Genomic DNA, 10,732 nt, shown 5'->3' on the forward strand with positions numbered 1-10,732 from the left:
TGCAGACTGAAAGAGGATTGATGGTTTGAAGGAATTCCTTGAAACCTTCAACTGCTGTTGAATGAGCAGTGAAGGAAACAGCCCCATGGAACATCTGGAGATCCCAACTGATTTGAAATCCTGATAATACAAAATCAATTTGTGCAGTCATGATCCACACCTTTCTAAATAATTCAATTTCTTTCCTTTCAGGATCTACCATAAATGTGACAAATCTTAGCCACATAATTGTCAGTGCTTCTCCATAGACAAGAAATGCATTGGCTTTGCTAGTTATCCAATTGATGGAAATAATTGAGATTGTTTGATAAACTTCTTGGACATCTTCTATGTGGATCAGTTGTGTAAGCCTTTCTATGAACGATGAGCAGATTCCATTCTCTGAAAGTAAGGGCTGCATTTTATGTAAGAATTTTTCTCCATCATTGTTATCAACAGCAAAAATCCCAATCCAGGTCCACCTGAAATGGTGAAGCAGTTGGATAATCCCAATGTACTGATGGTCCTCTTTTGGGATCATGAAATAAAGTGAAGAGAGCTCACTAGTCTGAAATGCATCTTGAGCTAATGAACCACATGTCAGCTGAAAGAAAGTGTAACAATATTTTGTTGAGTTGTTAGATCAAATGTAATTCTCCTGATTTAGTTTTCATATAAAATATATCAAAGGAAGAAATTGTTTTTGTGAAATTCTTCTAAGTGTTTAAAACTAGAAACAACGATCACCAAGATTTAAAAGAAATATTAAAATTGAGCTTTTGTCAGCGCCGCTGACATCGTCAGAGTATAAACGAGGATTGGGAAGCACATTCTTATACTCTCTGTCAGCCTAGTAGTTTGGCTAATGAGTGTGTAACAGGTCTATTCTGCTCCCGCCCTCCTGCAATCAATTGCATCGATCCTGTCTCCATCAAGCGTGCTGACGTCTGTTTGATTTGTGGCACTCTGCCTCTCTCCACTCACCCCTCCCATCAGGAGCATTCATCCTGCTGTGAGCAATCCTCTCACTGTTCATTTAACCCTTTCACACTTGCTGTTCCTGTCATAGTCTGCCATTCACCCCCCCGGTGCCAGCCAGCCTCACCATTTACACCAGTCAGGTGCCCTCTCCCCATGTCTTTGGATCCAGTCTGCCTTCTCATCATTGTTGGCTGTGAGGACTCGTTAATTGATGAGAACTTGTCGTCCTCTATTTTCTTGTTTATGCAGGGAGGCGGTGGTTGTTGGTTCATCCTTTCTGTCTTCTTGTCTGTTGACTCATGCTAAGGCAGCATCTAATAGGCTGGCAATAATTCGATGTGCCGATTGACAGAATATTGGTTGGATAACCAAGCCTCCTTTAGCATGTGACCCCCCTTAGCTGCATCATGAGCAATGACTTTGGCTTCTGTAAAGTTAAACATGTGGTTGTGCTTGATGGTATGAGCCCATACCTGTGATCATTTTTATTTTCATTTAAGAGCCAATTCATGCTCATGAAGCCTTGTCCAGAGGCATTTTGCGGTGTCACCAATGTAGTTGCATGGACAATCATTGCAGCTGATTTGGTAAACCACTGATGACATTCCACCTGTGGCTAAGGGTTCTTTGGGGCACATAATTTGTGAGCGGAGGGTCTGACTGGGTCTATGTACCACTCTAATGTTGTGTGCCAATAACATTCTTGCTGCTGTTTCTGAGATGCCATGGATGTAAGGGAGTGTGGCCCAGGTGGAGGTGGTGGTTCTGTCATCCGCAAGTCATAATACCCGTTGTTGGCAGCATTGGATAAAGTCAATGGTGTATCCATTTCATATGCAAACCCAATATAGATGTGCATAGTCCTTGGATTTCTCCATTGGCATGCTGTAGTGCGTGTGAATTCTTTTGAAGAGTGTGTGGATGCAGCTGATTTTGTGGGCAGTGGGATGATTGTTGTCACTGTGGAGGATTCTGTCGGTGTGTGTGGCTTTACGATAAAGGCTGGTGGTAAATGTGCCACTATGTTCACGATGAATCAGTATATCCAGGAAGGGTAGAGTATAATTCACTTCCTCCTCTGCCATGAACTGAATGTCAGGGTAGATGGAATTGAGCTTGTCCATGAAACTGGTCTTGTCATGATGCTTGATGATAACAAAAGCATCATTGACATATCTAGCCCAAAATTTGGTCTTATAATTGCTCATCACCCTGAATTCCAACTTCTGTAAGACCACCTCAGCAATTATTCTTGAGATGGGAGATCCCATTGGTGTGCCTTTGATTTGTTCATATGTGGAGCCGCTGAATGTGAAATATGTTTTCAGGCAGAAGTTGAGGAGCTGTATTTAGCCTTCTGCATTTAATGAACCAGGGAGCTTTGGTTCTTCATCCTGCAGCACCTCTCACACAGTTGACATGGCCAGATATTGGGGAATAGATGCAAATAATGACATGACGCCAAAGGACACCATGACCTCATCCTCCTCTATCATCAATGTTTTTAACCTTTGTAAGAAATCTTCCGATGATTTCACAATGGTAGATGTGTCTATGATCAGGTGTTGGAGTTGTGTGCTCAGTCACTTTGCCAGCCCAAATGTTGGGATGTCCTAAGAGACACAATGGGACACCTGCCTTGTGTATTTTAGGTAATCCATAAATGTGTGCAGTGGCTGAGTCCCTGGGTCGGATCATTGTTAAGTCCTCCTCGTGAATCTTCCCTTGTCTGTTGAGTCTGTTGGCTGCCTTATTGATTTGATTCCTAAGTGTTGTCATGGGATATTTTTTAACAACTCGGTAGGAGTCTTCATCACTAAGTAAGGTCTGGATTTTCTGGTTATACTCCAGTCTATCCATTACCACAGTGGCCCTATCTTTGTTGGCTGGCAGAATCATGATTGAGTTGTCCTTGCGTAGTTGTTGGAGAGCTATCTCTTCAGATCTTAACAAGGTGTAGCCCCATCTCTGGTTGACAAGAAGTCCTATTAGGTTGCTGCCTAATGGAATTCTTTGTTTCCTCATTGGTTTTAATTCTGAAAATTGCTGACTCTAAGGCTGACACAAAATCAGTGGGTTGTTCTAAGTATAAATATGGAAAGGAATTTCTTGGAATAACTTCAAACTCATATAATTGATCAATTCTTTTGATAGAAGCAAGGAATACTATGTTCAACTCTTTTTTCAGGTATGTAATGTCTATGGATACTCACTTCTTATATTTGCATTGTAGTTTCAAATTTATGCTAATAGACCTTAAGCCAGGCAGAACATCTTAATACGAATGAAAGCCTAATCTTAACATTCCTTAATTATTCCATAACAACATCAAGAACAGAATATAGTATTTTTCTCTTTAACCCTTTTACAACTTACTTACTTGTGGAATCTTGAAGAATCGTATAATTTCAGCAATATGAGATGATGTGACAAAATCCAATCCTCCAATGATAGCCATGAGATTCTTCTGGCTATCACACTTGTAGTTAGGGACAAATTCCTGGGATTTGAAAAGCAGGTCCAGAGTGGTGCGATAGGTCATCCTTGCATTGAGGTAACTGTCATAGATGTGGAACCCAAGAGTGATGTTAGGTAACATCTGGGAGTCCTCATTGATCTCCTTCACAGCAAAGGCCAAGGCAAGGAGGTGTTGATGAAATTTGGGGAATACACTGCAAAGAATTTAAATATCGCAGTTGAAAATGTAAATTGAAAATTCTCATAAGGTGCTAACATTTCTATGTGTATGAATAACAAATATTTCTTTCCCTGATGATAGTAGGAAGACAATAGCTTTCCTAAAATGCTTAAGAATTCATACAGAGTTCAAATTTATTTTATACAGCATTTCCATGACTTCCAACAAATAGGCACTACAACAAATGGTATAGGAATAGATTTAGGAGGTATCACCTATGTACTGTATGTATGTTTTGTGAGGAGAGAAATGTAAAACCTTTTTTAAAATAGAGACTTCTTGATCTTAAATTTTATACATTTCATGTGAAAGATTTTGAAATAATCTAAAGTTTATTTCTCTCACAACCAGGTACAATTCAAAAAAAGTTAAGTCATAGATTACATTAAAAACATTAAATTTATGCACAAAAATGTTTTAGTCATATAAAGGATTTTTGAAAATCTGGGTAAGATTAGATAGAGAAAAAAATCTTACACTGGTATTTCATAAGGTTTTATAGAAGGGCTTTCACTAAATTTAATTTCATAAAGGTGGTAAGCAATGTGAGATGCCATCCCGCCAACGATGAGGTCACCAGGCTGGTACCACTCATGTGGAACAAGGAAAGCATCGCTTGCAGGGCATTTCAGAGAAACTACTTTGTGTACCAAAAACATCAGAAAAAACATCTTCATGCTTTTGTTATTGTGAAAATGTTTTCCCTTCCAACCTATCAATCAGGAAGTACATATAATCCAATACTTCATCTAAAGATTGATCCAAGGCTTATATCTGATAATGCATGTAATGAGAAAATCTATCATTTTCTATTTGAAGATCCACATGAGTGCAAAACTGTATCTTGAACACCATCAGGATTTGAACAGATACTCTGGCAACGGAGGGTAGAAAGCTTAAGCAGAGTCTGAGAGAGCCGTTATTACCCTTGTGCTAAACTACCTGTGGTTCAAATGTTACTTTATATCCAAGCTGATATCTTTATCATTCTTGAATATCATTCAATTCTATGGAAACTTTGGTATTTTGGCCTAGTTAAGAAAACATGGTGATTCCTCTAGGAGATAATTTTTTGTTTTGATGAGATAATAATAGGCCAATGGTTCAACTATTTTTTTTTAAATGAGAAAATGTCAATGATAGTAATTTAAGGGAGATTTGTAATAAAATATATGCTTAGTTGTAGAAAGTGTTTTTTGAAGCTATCATATTTATTTTCTAGCATTGTTTCACAAAATAGAATATGAGCAGATCCACCAGGTATCAGTCTTTTATTGCATGTATGTTTTGTGAGGAATAACAATGCACAATTTAAAAAAGAAATACCTTGAGCTGACTAAAAATCTTCAAAAGATTTCTTGGACCAAAGTCTCCTATATTCTATAGCCAACACAACAAAATCCAAAGAATATTATTTCTTCTCCCACAACTAGAAATATTTGAAAGACAGAGTGGCTTACGTTAGATATATAGTAAAGACTTTTACTCATTTCAGCAAAGCACCTGAAAGCAGGACAAGGAGCAACGGATGGAAACTAATTAAGGAGAGAAGCAAGCTAGAACTAAGGAGAAACTTCCTGACAGTTAGAACAATTAACCAGAGCTGTGAATGCTCCAACACTGGAAGTTTTTAAGAAGAGTCTGGATAGCCATTTGTCTGAAATGGTATAGGGTTTCCTGCCTGAGCAGGGGGTTGGACTAGATGACCTCCAAGGTCCCTTCCAAATTTATTGTTATTATTATTATTATTTGAGGGCAACTGGATAAGATTATAAAAAGAAAAAAAAACCCTTTACATTGTACAGTATGTCATAAGGTTTTACACAAGGATGTTCCTTCAATTTCAGTTCATAAAAATGATAAACTATATTGAATGCCATGCCACCAATTAATAAATCACCACTCCACATGGGGCTCTATAAGGGGCTGTCCTTGAAAAGTTTCTGGAAGCTCCAGTTGATTCAAAATGCAGGCCCCCGTATGTTTTTGTGCAGATCCAGGTTATACATATGCCACCTTTCTTGTGGGAGTTGCATTGGCTGACAATTTGCTTCTGGGTACAATTCAAGGTGCTAGTTGTCACCTTTAAATCCTACATGGCTTGGGACCAAGTTATTTAAAGAACTGTCTCTTCCTGATCACATCCATGTGATCCACTAGAGAATGGGTCTGCAACCTGCAGCTCTAGAGCCGCATGCGGCTCTTTCAGCCTTCTCCTGCAGCTCCCAGTCATTCTCCACCATTTGTAGAGAGAGAGAGACAGAGACAGAGAGAGGCACTTGCACTTCCCTTATCTTTCTCTCTCTCTCCCTCCCTCCCTCTCTCTCTTTCTTTCTCTCTTTCTCTCTGTGTAAAAAAGAGAGTGGCCTCACACTGTTCTCCAAGAAGCTGACAAGCTTATTGGGCGGGCCTCCCGCCTTTCCTGCATCTCCACAGGAAGCAGGAAGCAGCAGAAAGCAGCAGCCCTCGAGGGCAGAGAGCCAGCCCAATAAGAATGCATGTCAGCTTGTCCGAGAACAGCATGAAGCCAGTGTCATGTTTCCAACGTATGGGCTTTTCAAGTGACTCTGAGGCATTGTTTACCTTAAAAGTCCTTTATTAGCCTAATACACCGGCAAATGCTTGCTCGAAGGAAGCTGGAATCTGAAATCTCCGCCCCTTGCACAATATATTAAAACACAATTCTCCACCTTTCTAATTTGTCATTAATCATATTCTCCAATTAATTTAAAGAATCAGCTTCCCTTCCGTTAGAAGAAGCGCCAAGCCTTATCTTCTTTAGAGAGACAAATAGCCTTGAAAGTGCATTCCTATTCTTCCCTCCTCCCAACTTTAAACTAAAGCAATACACATGCCTTAAAGAAATACACAAGTTTAACACATGAAAGAGCTACTTCTTCATCTCTTGTCAAGCAATAACATTTGATGTTAGCCGCATTGACATCCGCCCCCCCCCCTTAGAAAAAGAACAGATCCTGTAATGCAGGGGTGTCAAACTCAATTTCATTGAGGGCCACATCAGCATTGCAGTTGCCCTCAGGGGCCGGGTGGGTGTGGCCAGGGTGGGTGCAGGCTACTGGGTGGGCGTGGCTGGAGGGTGTATGGCCTACTGGGTGGGTGTGGCCAGCTCTACATCATTCGTGTCAAGGGTGCATATGGGGGCCTGAGCAGGAGTGGGACAGATCTGAGGGTCTCTGGCAGAAGGAGATGGGACCGGGGAAGTGCCAAGGCATGGTCCCCTGGAGGAGCCTCCCTGTTCCTCTCAGGCCATGTGGAGAGGGGGCTGGACAGTGGTGCAGAGGTCAAATGCCCAGCCCAGTCCTTAAGCACCCGCAGCACTAAGCCCAGCCCCACTTCCCCAAGGGGGTGCCCAGCTGCATTTACCTCCTCCTCAAGGTTGCTGCTGCTGTGCTTGCTCTCCTTAGCCAGGTTGCTCATGATGGGTAGGAGGGCAAAATCAAGAGGGAGGCCCACTCCCTCTCCATGTGAGGAGACCTGGCTTTGTATCCAAAGCTTCCTTAGCAATAGGATGGGAGACCCCCCAGGATAAGCCAGGAGGAGGAGGCAAGGGGATGCTGAAAGGGCAGCAGGGCAGGACTAAGGTAGGACTTCCCTCAGACCCTCCCTCCTTCCTTCCTTCCTTCCTTCCTTCCTTCCTTCCTTCCTTCCTTCCTTCCTTCCTTCCTTCCTTCCTTCCTTCCTTCCTTCCTTCCTTCCTTCCTTCCTAAGAACAGAGTGTTGGGAAAATATTTGAGATGACGGAGGGAGAAAAACAGGCAAGAAACATAGCTGGGGAAATGTCATCCTTTGTGATGAATGAAGAAATGCACCATCGCCTGGAAGTGGCCAGCACATCGCCCTCACCTACTTCACATATCCAGCTTGGTGGGCTCTGTGGAAGGTTATGCCATGAGCAGCGTGAGAGTTGATGTTACCTGCACAATGCTGCCCAGCCCCCAGCCTGCCCAGTTTTGGCAGGCAGCGGGGTGCTCTCCTCACAGTGCCGAGAGGCTGAGCCAGGTGGCATGAATCTGAAGAGAAGCGCAACACTGCCCAGCTCCTAGCCTGCCCAAAGTAGGCAGGGCCATGTGCTGGCCACTTCCAGGCAATGGTGCATTTCTTCATTCCTCACAAAGGGTGATTCCTCACCAGCATGCACCCAGGGGACAGGGCTGACATGGCATGGGCTGGTCCCTCGCTGTTTCCAGATAGATCTAAGACTGAATGTATTTCAGCATAGATGACCACCACGAAATTGTACATTGGCTCCTGATCAGCCTGGGCCAGGGCCAAGACAGCGGGGGCCATTCCCTTACTGTTTCCAGGATGGCTTCACGGGCCACATGAAACCACTTCGCGGGCTGCATCTGGCCCCCGGGCCTTGTGTTTGACATGTCTGCTGTAATGTAAACAAACACAAGTTAGGAATTGGCTTTTGGTTCGTCGGGGTGTTTCTCATAAAACCTTTTGATAAGTCTGTCAGCTTTCACATCAGTAGATTTCACCCAAGTGGCTTCAGACAATGGGTATCCCTTCCACTGTACTAGGTATTGCAATTTTCCCTTAAAGATTCTAGAGTCAAGAATACATTTCACTTCATAATGGGTTTGACCTGGTACCACGAGGGGTCCAGGTGCTTTCTTAGGGGGAGGTCTTAAAGTGGAGGTTCGAAAAGGTTTCAGCAAGCTATAATGGAACACCGGATGAATTTTCCCCAAAAGTCTGGGTAGTTTCAATTTTACTGTGACCAGGTTGATGATTTTCACAATGGGGAAAAGCCCCAAGAATTCCGGTCCCAATTTCTTATTGGGTAGTTTGAGGTCTAGGTATTTGGTTGACAAATAGACCTTTTCCCCAACTTGGAATGTTCATTGAGGAGCTCTCTTTTTCTCAGCTTGCTTTTTGTAGGTCTCAAAAGTCTTTTTGAAGGCCATCTTTGTATTTTTCCAAACTTCTTCCCAACCCCTCACCCAATGATCAAGAGTCAGGGAGACGGAGGGTAACTGAGGGTATTCCGGTATGGGGTTGAATTCTTTCCCTGTGGCTACACAAAAAGGAGTGTAGCCGGTGCTGCTACAGTATGTACTGAATTATTGTAACACACTTCTGCAAAAGGGAGGAGGTCAGTCTAAGTTATCTAAGTTATTGTTCCACCATTTTGTTGGCGGACTCTGCGGCTCCGTTAGTAGCCAGGTGAAAAGCAGTTGATAGGCGTTGAGATGATCCGATTAATTTAAGAAAGTTTCTCCAAAATTTTGGTGTGAACTCCTTTTTCTTCTTCCTCAGCCAACCTAGCAAAGTAACGTGCTTTCTACGACAATCAATGTTTGGCATCACTTTCTCAGTGGCTATTTCTAGTGTACTGGCGAAAACCATCACTGTGGTTCTTGCTTTCATGGCCACTAAACCAGGATCTCAGATGAGAAAATGGGTGGGAGAAAGATTGGCTTTTGGGACTATCCTTTCCTGCTCTCTATTCCAAGTATGCATTTGTACTCTTTGGTTGTCAATATCACCCCCATTCCCTGAGTTAGACATGCAGTCAGAATCCCAAGAAATGATTTTACAATGCAATGAGGGGTCAGCCTTATTCTTCTATTGTGTGTTGGGATACATGGGTATCTTGGCTATTGCCAGCTTTATTGTGGCTTTTTTTGCCCGTACATTACCTGACAGCTTCAATGAAGCCAAGTTCATCACCTTCAGCATGTTGGCCTTTTGCAGTGTTTGGGTCTCCTTTTTTCCAGCCTATCTGAGCACAAAAGGAAAAGCTATGGTAGCTGTGGAGATCTTCTCCATCTTGTCCTCTAGCATTGCATTGTTGGGATGCATATTTTTGCCAAAATGCTACATCATTTTTTTCCAGCCACATCTCAACCACCGGAACCGACTCATAAAGAAGAATTAGTGTACCTCATGTTCTTTCTCAGTAGGAGAAATTGTTTTCCAAAAAGAATGAGAAGTCTGCTTGCTATGTACAGAAAACATATAGAAATTTTTCTTTCTATCAAAGAAGATTTATAGAGCATTATTCTAAGTTTAATAAGGAAATAGTTGTGTTGGCTGCCCCTAATACCTGGTCCACTTTATCACAGGGTCAAATTGTTCCCAGATAACAATTTAAGTCTGTTTTCCAAGCATCTCTAATGGACCTGAACTATCCTTGGACTCAAAATGAGAACAAATCTGATCCATCAGGTATTGCTCCTCTGCAAAGTCCTGAAGATGATAATCTGAATCCTCCTTCCTGAGGAGCGACTGGATGATCTTGAAAAGGTTATAGATGCAATAACTGCAGAGAAATGTTGATTTTCATTGCATTTATTATTTGTTCTGAGAAATAATATGAATTTCAAAAATCCTGTCTAATTTGTACTGTCAACCCTCTCTATACATTGCTCTTAAGTAGGTCTTAATCAGAATTCTGACCTGTGGTAGGTCAGATTCATTCTTTTCCTGCAGCAGCACTCTAGCCATCTCTTGGCCCTTTACAATACGCTCAGCTCCTCCATTAACCATGGCGAGTGTCAGGTCTCATGGGCCAGAAGAGGGCCATTGTTGGGGTCCTGTCCAGGGTGTCAGAAATTCTTTGGTCCATCTGTCATCAAGGGTGTGTGTGTGGCAAACATAAGAGAATCTCAAGGCCACCATGTCTTGGTCTGATCATGACAGAGAGGGTTTTGACCGATAACATTGCTACTGCTCTGACAAGATCAGTTCTGTAGTGTGACCATGGTCTTGATTTGGGATGGATGACCTGGATAGGCCCATAGTTGTCATGGTGGCCATGAACTCCTGAGCTTCTTCCAAGATCAAGCAGCATGCCAAGAAGATAGAAGTCCCTCAGAATTATAAGCCTGAGGAACTTGACTACCAAGCCTGAGACGGCCTCTAGGAGCTCAGTAGGGAATTTGCTATATAGCAAGGAGACTAGAATAGGTTTTGTTGTCTTCACCTTGAGCTGAATTTCACTGAGAGAATCCACTCTTCTTGATGTTCTTCTGGGAGATATATTCTTCCAATATTTCATATGTTTTCATCCTCTGAATGTTGACTTGCTGGATGGAAGAGAAA

The sequence above is a fragment of the Vipera berus genome (genome assembly GCF_964194415.1).
Source record: "Vipera berus genome assembly, chromosome: Z".
Classification (NCBI taxonomy): domain Eukaryota; kingdom Metazoa; phylum Chordata; class Lepidosauria; order Squamata; family Viperidae; genus Vipera; species Vipera berus.